Raw genomic sequence first — 16,071 nt, forward strand, 5'->3', positions numbered from 1 at the left:
GAACATGAAAGCCACCTCCCAGACTGACCAGGGTAACTAGTCACTGCACTGTGTATGTGCCCTGCTGCTGGGCCTGCCCCTTGCTAAAGGAGACTGTCCTGTCTAATTACCAAGCCCCTTCCCCCCCCTTCAGACAGACTCTCCTCCAAAAGAAGAGAATGGAAACAGTAATGAACAGAAACGTGTTTTTTATTAACAACCACACATGGAACGGGGGGGGTGAAACTTGGACGGGGTCTTGTGTGAGGAGGGTAGGAAAGGACTTTTCAGATTTTGGGGAATGAGAGCCTTCTACTGCTATAGCTGTCCGCTGGGGTGGAGTGAAAGTTTTCACAGCCCCTGCCGCCCCTCCGTGTTTGGACTTTGGGTGAGAGGGGTCTGGGACTTGGTGGCGGGGCAGGGCGGTTAGAGAGAGACTGCAGCGGGGCTCTCTCCTCCTGCCTCCGGTCCTGCAGAACATCCACAAGGCGGCGGAGCGTGACCGTTTGCTCCCTCATTAGTCCAAGCAGCGTTTGAGTCGCCTGCTGGTCCTCCTGTCGCCACCTCTCCTCCCGTTCCATGTTTGCCCGGTGCATTTGGGACAAGTTCTCCCTCCACTGTGTCTGCTGGGCTGCCTGTGCTCGGGAGCATCCCATTAGTTCAGCAAACATGTCTTCCCGTGTCCTCCTCTTTTTTCTCCTCCTAATGTGCGCTAGCCTCTGGGCAGATGTGGCTGTGGGAATTGGAAAAAGGGAGTGAATTCCTGAGACAGATCAATGTATCTGTGAACAGAGAACATAGTCTTGCTCTGTGAACAAGACCATGCAGAGCACCTATCACACGCGCACAGAGGACAAGGTCGAATTTTCGGCCCTCGCCTACAGTGCCTGCGGTCTTGCTGTGGCGAGCTGAGGAGTGGGGCAGGACACCGGACTTTGTCTAGCTGGCAAACATGGTAAGCCGTAGACTTGTGGCTGCTTAAAACTTTAAGAGTGGCACTGGCCTCCTTTCACATAGAAAGCAATGCGAGTCTCTGCTGGCAGCAATCCTGCAAGCATGAACTCTGCCCCTGTCCCAGCCCCTCGCGGCTGTAAACCGCGTGGCTGTAAACCGGCGGTTGCAGTTCTGTAAAGGAACGGGCAAGCAGTCCCAATACTAACTTTCCCCTTCCTAATTCAAAGCAGGGCGTCATGCCAGACATCACCCTCCTGAGGGTCTCGGAGAGCCAGAAGGAGAGGATGCTGCGGGACAGCCTGCAGAAACCGGGGCCATTTGCTGCTATGCTGTGCAAGGCCATGATCCCCGAATACCTGCTGGCGTTGTGGCAGGGAAACGTGTCATACCACGGGGGGCCTAATAAGCTCTCCCTGCCAAAGAACCTGATAATTAGGCTGGAAAGACACCTGCAGGAGGCCTATGAGGAGTTCTCCCCGGGGGATCTCGCCTCTATCCCCGGACACATCGACCAGTTTTTGGGTTAGGTGCCCTTGGAGGGACAAAAGAGTGGAGCGTCTTGGGCAGTGTAATCATGAAGCGGACATTGTTGAATTTTCTTAAAATGGTTCGGACTATACATTGAAGCGGCCAAAGACACAGTAATCATGAAACCCTTTGTTCAGATTCCCCTTTTTGTTGCACTTTCCTGTTTACATGTTTAGAAGCACTTTACCCATTGTTAATATTTCAAATCTTCCTGTTCTGTTATAAATAAAAGTTTACATACTTGAAAGCACTTTAGCTATTGTTAATATTTAAAATATGCAAGTTCTGTTATAAATAAATGTTAAGATATTTAAAATACTTACTGCTTGATCCTTCCCCTGAATCTGCGTCTGGGGTAACGGCGGGGGACGGTTGGTAGGGGATCTCTGTGAGGGTGATGAAGAGCTCCTGGCTGTCGGGGAAATCAGCGGTGCCAGCGCTGTCGACTGCCTCGTCCTCCTCATCTCCTTCTTCATCTTCCCCGTCCGCTAACATGTCGGAGGAACCGGCCGCGGACAATATCCCATCCTCAGAGTCCACGGTCAGTGGTGGGGTAGTGGTGGCGGCCGCACCTAGGATGGAATGCAGTGCCTCGTAGAAACGGGATGTGTGGGGCTGGGATCCGGAGCGTCCGTTTGCCTCTTTGGTTTTTTGGTAGCCTTGTCTCAGCTCCTTGATTTTCACGCGGCACTGCGTTGCATCTCGGCTGTATCCTCTCTCTGCCATGGCTTTAGAGATCTTCTCGTAGATCTTTGCATTCCGTCTTTTGGAGCGCAGCTCGGAAAGCACGGACTCATCTCCCCACACAGCGATGAGATCCAAGACTTCCCGATCAGTCCATGCTGGGGCCCTCTTTCTAGTCTGGGATTGCACGGCCATCTCTGCTGGAGAGCTCTGCATCTTTGCCACTGCTGCTGAGCTCGCCACGGTGTCCAAACAGAAACTGCGATTCAACTGCCCAGACAGGAAAAGGAATTCAAATTTTCCCGGGGTGTGGCTGGTCAGAGCATCCGAGCTCGGACTGCTGTCCAGAGCGTCAACAGAGTGGTGCACTGTGGGATAGCTCCCGGAGCTATTAGCGTCGATTTCCATCCACACCTAGCCTAATTCGATATGGCCATTTCGAATTTAGCGCTACTCCTCTCGTTGGGGAGGATTACAGAAATCGATTTAAAGAGAGCTCTATGTCGAACTAAATAGCCTCGTGGTGTGGACGGGTGCAGGGTTAATTCGATTTAACGGTGCTAAATTCGACATAAACGCCTAGTGTAGACCAGGCCAAAGTATTTCTTGTTTTAAACATTTTCCAAAGGAGAGTGCAAGTATATCACATGCTCAAGAAAATAAGCATTCAAGAGATAGCAAGCCATAAGAGAAGATTTGTGGAAGGGTTGAAGAGTTTACATTTCTCTCCAATGTTGGACTTATACTTTCACCCCCTAAGACCTTGCATCACAAACAATATTCTTTCAGCTCAGGAAAGAATTTCCTTTGAAGACTTGCTTCTTTTAGTTGACAGGTGAGGTAACTGGTAAGATCCACAAGGAGCTGCCTTCTCTACTTTCATCCCCTCTGTTTGCAGAGCATTCTACCTTCACAGCATCCCAATCCAGGGACCAAGGACTGGTGACAGAAACAGTTTCCTGCATAACAGTGCAGGGTGTCACTCTGAGGCCACCAGATTGAACTACACAGTAAAGTTTTATCATAATTATAGTACATTACCTCATTTCTTCTAGCATTACACAGTGTTTTCTTAGCATGTTAAAACTTGCACAATCTTTCAAATACTTAAATAAATGCATGCATACTTACTAAAAGGAAACATTTATTTTAAAACACTAACCAAAACCATTTGGAGAGGAAAGGAGAAAAACTGATCATTTAAGGGCTGTTAATGTTAAAAAAATTAATTAATTTCCTTCACCCACAAAAAAAAAGTTGCCATGGATGGGCATTACAAGATTAATGCTTGCTTCAGAAACTGAATGTGTGTTAGTTTTACTCACATATGATAATGGGCATGGATATTACATGTTCCTCTTCCTCAGCTGTCTTACAGGAAAATCTGTCACCATCATTCACTCTATATACAGATCTGACTGACTTCATTGTACTGAAATTAAGCTTGCCTTTAAAGGTTAGAAAGGGAACAGAAACAACCAAGAATCTATTTGCATGAATTAGGAAGAGCCTAGAGCAGATATACTCAATAGGAGGCCTGCGGGCCAAGTGTGGCCCACCAAGGCTTCATGTGTGGCCCTCCAGCTCAACTTAAAAAACTGTTTATAATTAAATTCACAAAAAGTGATGCGCTGCCTATCATTTGAATATGACTTCCTTATTAAGTAACTTACTTACTGGCAGTGCTTAATTTGTAATGAAAGAGGTGCCGGGGCTCAGCCCTGGTAAGCCCCAGCACAAATTAAGCTCACTGGATCTTAAGTTCCTGCAATAGCATGGTCTACGATTCAGCTAGGACACCATCAATTTTTTTCATTAATGATAGAAATGGAACCAAAAATGAAAGTGAGTGGGAGTAAACATCACAAAGTCAACCGCGAAAACTGAGCTTTTAACCCAAATTGGACAGCGGATTTTCTTTTTATTATGCCCCTCATTTAAAAGCAAAATATTTGTCTTTAATATACCAAACCACTGTATCCACCTGTAAGGTCATCAACGTGAGGTGCCACTTTGAATCAAAGCACAGTAACTTCAATGCGGCCTATCCTCCTGGCAGTGTTGCAAGACATGACAAAACTGAAAATCCGAAGTCTTGATAGCACACTTCAAATATCATTCTTACATCAGTGACTGTACAGGAAAAAGCAATAGCTACTTCTCTTTGGATAATGTTGGTACTAGCTAAAAAGAAAAAGCCTTTCCTGGATGCTGAACAGGAAATAAAGATGACATTGTGAACAGTACGAAGCAAGTTCCCCTTTGTCGGATTCCACAGCAGTGCGAAAACTGGAGATAATTTACGAAGATCGTTTGTCAGCACTGCCTTCCGATTTTAAAAATGCCAAATGTGTCTCTCTTGCAGTGGACGAATCAAGTGATTTAAGTGATGCTGCCCAATAATGCTGTTTGTTAGATTTTACAATGGTGACATTTTCAGGGAAGAATTTTTGTACTAAATACCATTAGAAACCTACACCACAGGAGAGATCATTTTTGAAAAGATAAAAGGCTTTTTTTGAAAAAAATGGTATAGATCTGCATAAAGTAAACTTTCATGTTACAGACAGAGGTCCATCCATGGCAGCGATACACCCTTCATTAAATACACTTCATTGCATCATTCACCAGATTGTCCTGTGCAGTAAGTTGTCTGGGGACTTTAAAAAAACCAATGGGTATTGTGATGAGATTAGCGAACTACATATGCTCAATTTCTAGCTTTCAACATCATCATCCTTTTATAACTCTTCAACAAAATGTTTCAGCTGAATACACTGATCTGTTGCAGCACAACAAAATTCACTGGTTAAGTAGGGGGCATGTGTTAAAGAGGGTTTGTGCACTTCAAAAAGAAACAAAAGAATTTCTTTCAAACCACAAGACCAACAAGGCTTGAGAGATCCTGGAATGTATGAAAGATGTCCCCTCTATGTTACAGGTAGCTTTTCTGTGCAATATTACTGGTCACTTGAATTTCCTCAGGTTGCAGTTCCAAGGCCGGGAAAGCAGTGTCGGGGATCTGTTTGAAAAAGTGTGCGCCTTTCAGTGGAATCTTTAAATCTTTCAGACAGACTTAACAGGAAAGATGTTATACTTTCCCACACTGTGTTGTTGTTACAGATGAAACTTTGCTGAAGACAATGCAAGAATTCCTAAACAATCTGATCGAAAACTTTAAAATGTGATTTGAGAATTTTAAAATTCCAAAGAATTTGCTTTTATTTGTTCATGATCTGTTTGTTGTCTCAGCCAATGGACCTTGCCTTTCTGAAGCAAAGAACATTCTTTATTCAACTAATGAAGGTGCCTTTCAATTAGAAACTGTAAGGCTCCAGAGTTTGGATGTCTTGAAGGCAAAATCCAGAGATGTGGGAATTTGTGATTTCTGGACTCAATATGTTGACCAGTTTCAGAATATCCAGAATCTAGCCATCTATCTTTTAATGATGTTTGGATCCACAGACCTCTGCAAATCTGGATTTTATATCATGAACATTATAAAAAAAACACCACAATCGCCTAACAGATGAGCATCTTCACCAGTGAATACGCCTTGCCCTGACCTCCTACAAACCACTCTTCACAAAGCTTGCCAGGATTGCCAAAAACACAGGTAATAATATTTATAAACTTTGTTAAAAGATAGAACCACTAATACTTATATTGCAAGCAAGGTCTTTATTTAGCGGCAGCTGAAGTTTTTTTTTTAAATTTTGTCAGCCTTCTGCACAAATGGCGTCATCATAAAATTCTCAAATTGGCCCGCAGGTAGATCTAATTGAGTATCACTGGCCTAGAGCACCAAATATGGGGAAAAATAATAAATCAATGAAGATTTACACAACTTTCTCAAACTCTGGTGGAAAAAAGACAGTTACAGGAACAAGAAGCCAAAGGCTCAAAGTGCGAGCCCGTGAGCTTGGCGAGGGCCAGGTTGAGGTCCCATTGGGGGACCAGGTCCCAGACCGGCGGAAAGAGTCTTTCAAAGCCTTTCAGGAACCTAATCGTCATGAGAGAATACAGATCTACCCTGAACACAAGGATGGAAGGCTGATATAGGCCGCCACCTTGATCGAACACAAGGCGAGGCCCTGCTGCTTTAAGTGAAGCAGGTAATCCAGAATGGACTACAGAGACGACTGGGTCAGGGAGATACTCCGCTTCGCTACCCAGCAGGAGAAACACTTCCACTTTGCCAGATAAGTTGCTCTGGTGGAAGGCTTTCTGCTCTCCAAGAGAACCTGCTGTACCTGACTAGAGCAGGCTTGTTCCTCTGGATTCAACCATGCAACATCCAAGCTGTGAGGCGGAGTGAGGTGAGGTTGGGGCCATGCAGTCACTGGTGGCCCAGAGGAGAAGACTGATGTCCCCAGTGGGTGGCCTGGGCTTGCGAGCAGGTCTTCTTCCTTGCTGTCAAAGCCCAAGGAGGGAGAGACTTGTCTTGGGGACCAGGACAGTACCAAGGCTGCCTGTCTACCACGTTCCCGTTGGCTCTCTCCGTGGACCTCCATTGAGGACCTGTAATGAAACAATGGCTCTCGGTGCCACAATTCCGGTGACCGCTGGTAGCGTTTGGCAGATCAGTGATGGTACTCCAGCGATCAACACCCCACGCTAAGAGAGCAGTGCTGCTCGGTAGACCGAGAACGGGAGCAAGAGGATTGACATCTCGGAGACCGTCCACATGCCCGTGGTGATCCATACCCATGTTCCGGAGACCAATAACGGGACTCCGGAGACCAGCGTCTCACTCCTCCGGAGCGGTGCCAAGGACTGGGAGACTGACTCGGATGCTCCCGGCACCAGGGCTCTGGTGACTCGCCTCTGCAGGTCTGTGCCAGACCGCCAGTGATCGACAGCGGAACCCCGAGGAACACTGCCTAGATCTGGGGACTGATACTGGGAACTCTGGCAGGTAAGCCGAACCACATCCAGGGGCTGGTGGCGCTGTTCAGGCGAGTGCTGGCGGGACACTCCCTGCAGCGGGGAGTGGTGCCGCATTGATGGAGACCGCTGGAAGGGTCCCAGGGCAGGTTTACCCCTCGAACGGGGCACCTCACTGGCCAGCATGTGCTTCACTAGAAGAGACAAGTCCGTAGTGGCCTAAAAGGCCTCTGGCGTGGATGGCACCGCCAGGTGCAGACTGCCTCTGCCATTTCCTGGGGTGGCAGGCAGGTCTGGAAGTGGGCTCGACAGCTCAACAGGAGCTGGAGCCTGGCCACCGTCTGGAGTGGAAGAGCTTCCCCGTGCAGATCTTTGCTCTCCTCCGACTCTCTCCCTGCCTTTATGGGATGCAGGAGAACGGCTTCTCCCAGCCTTTCTTTGCTTTTTAGTCAGTACCGGGGACGGAGATGGATGCCAGTCAGAGGACGGTGCCGGCGGCGCACTTTGTACCGAGATTGCGGTGCTTGGAGCAGAATCGGATCTCATCAGCTCCGAGGCCGGTGCAAGGGCAGACTCCATAAGGAGCACTCAAAGACAGGTGTCCTGCTCCTTTTTTGGACCGCAGCCTGAAGATCTTGAAAATGCAACACTTGTCACTCAGATGGATTTCCCTTAAACACTTCAGGCAGCTTCCGTGGGGATCACTGACTGGCATAGGTTTTTTTTGCAGCAGTCACAAAGCTTGAAGCCCAGGGACTGGGGCATGTCCTTCCCTAGGCTAAGTCCCATACGGGACTAACTAATTCTAACTTAACACTAATGAACTATTAACTATACAACTTTTAAACAACTATATACAACAAATTCGCTACTAGGCATAGTTGAGATAGGAAAGCTTGACGAGGCAAGGAGACATTCCAGCATGGCCACTCACGGTAAGAAGGAACTGAGGGAGGGGGGAGCCAGTGGCACCCCTTATACTGGTGCATAAGCACGCCACTCCAGAGGGTGCGAGAGCCAGCCCCCTACGGATATCACTGAGGGAAAAACTTCCAGCACCGGTGCATGCGGCGAGCACACACACCTACAATGGAATGGACATGAGCAAGCACTCGAAGAAGAAGAAGAAGGGAGAGGACAAGTATAACAATTCACTAAACTAAACACCCAAGAGCAGCAGCAGCCACCTCTCACATATCTAAGCAGCCATCTCTTTCTAAGTCTAAAAGAAGAAATAGCTACCATGTGTGAAGACAAACTGCTTCTCTAGGCTGTGATAATGCTTCTGGGTCTTGTAAATGCAAGTTTTGCTGGTGATGATGCTCCAACGGCAGTACCCCCATCTACTATAGGACTCCCATATGACCATGGTATCCTGGTTGGTATAGGGCATAAGGATTCCTATGTAAGTGATGAAGCCCAGACCAAAAACAGGTACTCTTACTTTAGAATACCTTATTGAAGATGGCATTTTTATACACTGAGATGACATGGGGAAAAAATAGTATCACACCTTCTACAATGAGTTTCATGTTGTGCCTGAGGAACAGCCCACTTTGTTAACTGATGCTCCTCCGAATTCCCAGGCAGACCACGACACAATTAATATTTGAAACTTTTAAACTCCCAGCTTTCTATGTTGCAATTCAAGCAGTACTTTGTATGCTTCAGGCTGTATTACTTGTACTGTATTGGATTCAAGAGCTGGTGTTATCCATAACTGGCCAGATTTTAAGGTATTTAGACACCTAGCGGTATTTTCAATATTGCATTTTTGAAAATCCCACTAAATGTTTATCTGCTTCTTTAGGTGTCTTTAAAAAAAACTTTAAAAAAACTGTCCCAATGTGCCTATCTATGAAGATTGTCACTAAACATAGTGGCTCCTTTGTCACTACAGCCAGAAGAGAAAGTGTCCACGATATCAAGGAAAAGCTATGCTACATGGCACAGGACTTTGAGAACGAAATGGCTACAGCTACCACTTCATCTTCCCTAGGAAAGAGTTACATATCATCAGATGGACTTCACTGGTAATGAGCATCCCCCCCCAAAATTCTTCCAGCTCTCTTTTATTGGTATGAGATGAAATCTGACTGAATTCACGAAACAACCTACAACAGCATAATGAAATGAGATATTGACATTATTGGCATACAGGTCTTTCTTAATGTCCTTTCTAGAGGAACTACTATGTATCTTGACACAGTGGACAAAATGAAGAAAGATTACTGCTATAAATCCCATCAAAATGAAAATTAAAACTACTGCTCCACCAGAACTTTAATACTCTGACTTCCTTATTTACTTTCCAACAGACATGGTTCTGCAAACAAGAATATGATGAAGCTGGATCATATATAATCCCCAAATGCTTTTAATTGTGTAATATTGAGGGGTGAAAACATTATATAAAGACATATAGCCTATACTTATTACAAGCTACTTTTCCCCAAAAAATAGTTTTTCATGGCAAAACGCAAACTTCACAGAGGCTGTGTATTTTCAGATTTTTTTAAATTACAAGACATTTATAATATTCATTAAGAATAACAATACAATTATACTTTCCTTTTCAACCAATAGACATCAGTATTTACATCATATTAATGTAATGTGGTATTCCATACATTTATATATCACAGAGAGCTCAGATACTGTCATCCTAACACTAAATTAATCAAAATGCATGACAGAAATATGGTTACTCATCACACATGTATATATAAAAGCACATATTAGATTGGATATTATGTATATAGTGTCATAATTTAGCATGGCATGCTACAAGATAAAAAGATGCACTCAAAAAAAAAAAAAAGATAACCCAAACAGAATGAAATGAAAAAAAAAAAAAAAAAAAAAAAAAAAAAAAAAAAAAAGATAACCCAAACAGTTTGTATTGTACATCAGACAAGTATAGAAAATGAAGATAACAGACAAAGGAAGAGTTAGGGAAGGGGTAGACAAGGTTTAAAACAAATTTAAAAATATATGAATCATATTATATAGTGAGAACACTGTAAATTCTGATTATGACATAATATATTATGGGTCTATTCACAAATATACATCTATATTTGTGTACACTATTATATATCCACATATCTAAGACATTAAAGCAGTCACAAAATTATGACTGTAAGACAATACACTGCAAAAATACAAACTTTTCATTCAATAGATTGCAAGTGTTCTGTATAAAAACACTTAAATTTTGGAAATATTTAAACTTTACACACTGCTTTACACTTCTGGAAAATGTTTACTTAAGTTGCTACTTTTCCCATTACTGTTGTGATTACAGTCACTTGAAACACTTCAATATCATACACAGCAGAGTGCCAGTGCTAAAATGAACATAACATTTAAGCTGAAGAGAAATTACAGCTGATTTAAAAACAAATCAAAAGAAATTTACAGAAGGACACTTTATTTTATTCAAGGAATAATATTAAAGCACTCTTATAAACAAAAAAATATACTAATCCAAACCAGGATATATAAAAACTAGAAGGTCTGTGTGTCTTTTCAACACAGAAATAAAGCAGTTCAGTTCATTTGTTACCTACATTCAACAACTTCAATTTTTTTTGGCGACAACACACTCTGAAAGACAAATATTTAATATTACTCTAGTGCAATAGATACTGTTTAGTGCACTTCTGTAAAACCAACAACCTGCTGAACCAGCCAATGTTTACAACAAAAACATGCTTTTTACATCAGATAATTTGTGCTAACACTGCAATATTTACAATCCAGTACACTCTGTGCTTTCTGGTACTCGCCAAAAATTCAGTACTCAAAGTATTTTCCTAACTGTTAACTTTATTTTTTCAAGATATAAGAACTGTCAAAATACTTCAATGTTCTCTTCACAAATGTTTAATAAAGACTGTCTCCACCCACCAACGATATCAGACAAAAATCTAATTTGAATATAAAATTACCAATAATATCCAAAATATTTAAATACATCAGAAAGTTTGATTATAATAATTGTAATCAATATAAGTGACACTTCACCAGTGTAAAGCCTGCCATAACTTGTGTTCTTATGGGATTAAATGCAGGGGAGATAGATTTCACCTTCCTCGTCTAAAGGCCAGTAGTACAGGCCTCTTACCTTCACTGCGGCTACTCCATTTTATATGCTGGAATATCATCCAGAAACTCTTTACAGTATTTATACAGTATGCCAGAGCCACTGAATTAAAGAATAAGTATATCCAGCGGATCTTGCCCCTGGCTTTGTAAGGCCAGAGACCCACCCACTCTGCAAACACTATCTGGTTATCACAGCCCATGCAATCCCAATTTTGGGTTTAAGGGGTATTTTCCAGGACAGAAGCAAAGACAACATAGGCACAAAATTACAGAAAAAAAGTTAAAAGCAAAAAGAGTCACAAGGTGCCTCCTGCAAGGTGGGGTGGGTGGACAGGTCAGGTCAGCCAAAAATTAAAGATGCCTAGGCAGCAAACCAGCAACAATAGGTTCCACCACATCGTGCCCTCTCAAATGCATGAAAGTCATTTGTCAGAGCAATCTAGGAGAGTGCTTTTAAGAGGTGTAAAATGCTAAATGTTTTTGTAAATCTTATAAATGTTCCTCTAGTTTGTGCTCAAGATGACTGTGTCCTTATCTTATACCCATTACATCTTGGCCTCATAACAGTGCAATACACTATGAGGGTCATGTATCCAGGCCTGTCAAATACTTAGTTCATACTTAACAAAATATTTGCCATCATCACATGCAGAAGCATCCACATCTAGGTAATGAGAAAGTTTAGTAAATTGCTGTGATAGGATAGCCAGCTGCAACACTGAGGAGATGCCATATTCAAAATTATACTACGTTAAATAGCAAGTAACAGCATTTAATTTCAGTGAGCAGTGCAGCAAATAATGAAAAAAAACTCCTTGCCAGCTTCATATTAGGAAACAATAGGAAAGCAGAGCATTTTCAAGCCTGAGTGTCCAGCAGATTCCCTTGATAAAAGGGAAAAAGTGACAGTCCCTGTATTGGACAGTCTACACATTTTCTATTAAAAAAAAAAATAGATTACAACCTCCAGCGTCCCACTTTCATTTTTAAACATTACAAAATTATGCCTTGTAACAAAAATATTAGTAACCAAATTACAAGTACCAATAGGCCTTCATAATATAACATTTGAAAAAGCTTAAATATATTCAGCACTGCAAAGTTCAGAGTAACTAAGCTCCAAAACGATATTTAGTAATCCTCAACTGATGCCTTAAATTAACATGCTAAAAGACGTGAGGCCCATATTACAGCAGTGTAAATTTAACATTACCTGATATATACTTAATTTTGCTATAAAATAATCTGTCTAGGTAGCTCTTTTAACATTTCTTTCTCTGCTTCAATCTAAATTCTACTTTCCTCTACATACATCCTCAATGGAAAGCTCTGAGCTCAGTATTTATAATTTGCTTCCATGTTCCCACTTCCCTTAGTAGACCATCTAAATATATGAACTGAGATTTGAAAATTGCAACACAATCAAAGCACTTTTTTCCTAGAATAGCAAAGGTTAGAGTTTACAAACTGCTTTTATCAAACCAGTTACCAGTGAGAAATTGTAGGCATAATTATTTAATCCCTTTAAAACAAAGATATGACGACAGAAAACTGCCAAGCTCAGCAATTTGAATAAAGAGATTCTAAACTAATGTAATAATGAATCATGCAATCTTGATCAGCTTACAGATACTTCTACATTCCTGTATTGTTTACCCAGCTAAAGCAGCATTGTGTTTCACCGAGATTTAGAAAAAGCTGCCCATCCTAATAACAAATAGCCACTTCCTGCATCAACAACTCAGGTCTCTGGCTTTCAGTCAACTAATCATGAGTTAATTAAGCCAACTCAACTAAATTTAGGTGAAAATCTAAAATAAAAACAGCTATTTCTTCCAATATATCTTTTAAATACAATACTTCAGTGTAAGACCCAATTTTTTCAGTTTGATTGTCTCATTTATAAGTAGTATAACTCTCCTTCAGATCTTGTATTTTCCTTTTTTTTTTAATTCAGGATTTTATTTCCAACTTCTGTTCAGTGCATTATGTTCATTATATAGTACAAGTAAAAACAAAAAGTTAACTGTACTGACTCACTAAAAGAAAACTGAATAAAAATCTTTCAAAGAGACTATAATCACAGACTTGCCAACATTTTGATTCTGAAAGGAAAACCAACTATATTCACTGATGAACCCCATATACCAGAAGTATGAATGCATGTAGTGGTGAAAGATTGAAGACTGCATTAATTATTTTCCCTTTTGATCCAACACACTCTCTCAATCAGGTATAGAGAGCAGTATTTTTTTTGTAAACTTACATTATGTATACCTGATGGAGGAGAAATCTCCCATGTCAAGTGTTTTTGGTAATATCTGCCATTTGGCTATTGTTACATTCCAACATCAAAGTTTGCTTTTCTAGATTATCTTTCAGTTACATGATAAAAATCAACTCCGAAAATTATTGTTTAGAAGTAGCCAGAGAGAAATCAATAAAATACGTCAAGCAGAGGGAAATCTCCCAATGGCAATGGGGCCTAGTCCCAAACAGCGCTTAAGTATAAAAATAACACTATTTATCTGTATCTCTTGTTTTCTGAGGATATCTTTCTCAAAGGCTCACTACTCGAGTCCAGGACAAAACCAGACAAGAATTCTCATACTATTAAAGATTTGACTCATCCAGAGGAGAGGAGTCAGGCACCCCTCTATTACAGGGAAATAAGACCAACACAGTCAGCATTTCAAGGCTTGTTCATTTTGAAAGTGAGAAGTGGTAATTATCAGGCAGGCAAGGAATTTTTCTCCCTAATTGCCACACCTTTCTCCCACTCACCCTCCAATCCTAGCCCCTAGTAAAAGCTAATTAAAAATATCTAGTAAAGTATTTTCTGAATCTCTCCAAAATCAGAGAGGGAGATTTGAGCATGAATAATAATTAAATTTTATTCAGATTTTCAGACAAAAACTTTTTTTTTCCTTCAAAGATGCTCACCTCAGTCGATTCTTCTTAGAAACAAAACATCTCAAGAAATGACTAACAGGCAGTAGTATGGTCCAGTGAAAAGAGTACAATGTGGGACGCAGAAATGTTGAGTACTATTCCCATCTCTGTGACTGACCTGCTGTGTGACCTTGGACAAGTTTTTCATTCTCTATGCCTTAGTTTCCCTTCCTATCCTATGTCTTGTCTATTCAAATTATAAACTCTTCTGGGCAGAGGCTCTCGGCTTTTAGGTGTTTGTACAGAGTCTAACATCATGAAGCCCAAATCTCAGTCAAGAGCTCTAGACATTATCATAACAAAAATTAACAAAATAGTAATCTGAAATGGGCAAAATGAAGACTAGCATGCCTTAAAGTAAAGACAGCAACAACACACAGTTTTAGATTTGTAATCTGTTTGGAATGTTTGTTTAAAGTTTCCACCTTATGAATTTTTTAAAATGTATCTTAATCCTTTTTCACACTCCTGAGGAAGACTCTCCACCAGACCGCTTAAACCAATCCTATATAGCAGAATATATCAAAATATTAATTACAAATTACATGAAAAGACAAGATCCCTTCCCCGAAAACCTTACAACCTAACTCAGAGAAATACAATACATGACATGAAAGTTTAAAGGCAGGAAGGCTTGGAGAGGAAAGCAACACAGGAGAGCTTCACAATAGAGCCCTGTAGTGGGACTGGGATCCCGCGGGTCCCGCTAATCATAATAGTGGAGCAGGTAAAATATACTTTGTTGTGGGCTGGACTGGGTGGGGGAAAAAATCAGACTGCGGTAATTTGCAGAAAAACACTAATTCTCTTGTCAGTTTGTCATAAATAGAATTTCAGCAATGTAAAGCAAGATTTCTTTTTTTTAAATAAAGGTTTTAATACTTACATTTCAGCAAGAGATAGACAGAGATCTGATGACTATTATAACAGAAGTTAAAGTATTTTTTTTCCTGGTATAAGCAACTTATTATTATTATTATTATTATTATTAATTTATTTGTTTGTTTAGTAGTAAAAGTTGTGTCTGAATTCCATTCTAAACTGACAGGTTTTTTTTGTTTTTAGTAGCATGAGGGAACCTGTCTCTCTTGCGGGATGTGCAGGTCTAAGGTTTTTGTGGGTGAAAACAGGATAAAAATGCAAGAAACAATGCAGGAACCAGTGGGAGTGGGTATTGCAGGGTGGGATGGAAGTGGGATTAAAAAATCAGTCCTGCGCAGGGCTCAACTTCTCTCTTTAAATATTACTTGTGATTTGATGAAGAGAGTGGCTATTTAATTGAACAGGTTGAATTTTTTCCTAAACTATTTGAGTGTGCAATGTGTACTACAAACAGAATAGATATTTTACTCCATGTGTAGCTACTACACAAGCAAAAACACTAATAATTGATATTCCAAAGATTTAAAAATTAGATTAATTTTATTTCCTAATAAAAGCACAAGTGGATACTTGTGTCAAAGAAAATTAGATGCCTGCCAAAAGCAAAAATAGTTATATATATATATATGGATGGAAGTGAAAATGTTATCCAAATAATGTAATTTCATCTTACCATTTAGTCTGTTACCATGTTGCTGAAAGTTGCCAGTAATTAATTCAGGACTTCCAGGTAGAAGATCCAAAGCTATCTGTCAATCTGAATCTACAGTGAACATTCATGGGCTTCACATTAAGACATTTTCATTCAAGCAACCTCTAGCTAATCATTTCAGTATAACTGTACTGTGTTGCACTAGCAATTTATAACGTATGTTAGGACAGCCAAGGTCATTCAGCCTATGTGGTAATAGTAAATTTCTATATGAGCATTTTTCATGAATACTGTCAAACTTTATTTTGCACCAATAAAAAGGTATCATTCCATCTTCCATGACCATTTACGGTAAAACTGAAGACTCAATTAATGCTTGTGATTTTGGAGAACTTTTTTTACTCAACTTCATTACAAAAACATAATTACAGACAGACAATCTA

At 40.9% G+C, this 16,071-nt stretch overlaps 1 protein-coding gene and 1 pseudogene across 1 annotated transcript in view; one reads left to right on the plus strand and one right to left on the minus strand.

The window, feature by feature from the left end:
• Positions 1-9,413, plus strand: part of LOC112103678 — a 39,823-nt pseudogene extending 30,410 nt beyond the window's left edge.
• Positions 1-16,071, minus strand: part of MED13L (mediator complex subunit 13L) — a 388,191-nt gene that overhangs the window by 306,493 nt on the left and 65,627 nt on the right. The gene's annotated exons all lie outside the window — the stretch shown is intronic.

The sequence above is a fragment of the Terrapene carolina genome, unplaced genomic scaffold (assembly GCF_002925995.2).
Source record: "Terrapene carolina triunguis isolate 2854851 unplaced genomic scaffold, T_m_triunguis-2.0 Scaffold951, whole genome shotgun sequence".
Lineage (NCBI taxonomy): Eukaryota > Metazoa > Chordata > Testudines > Emydidae > Terrapene > Terrapene triunguis.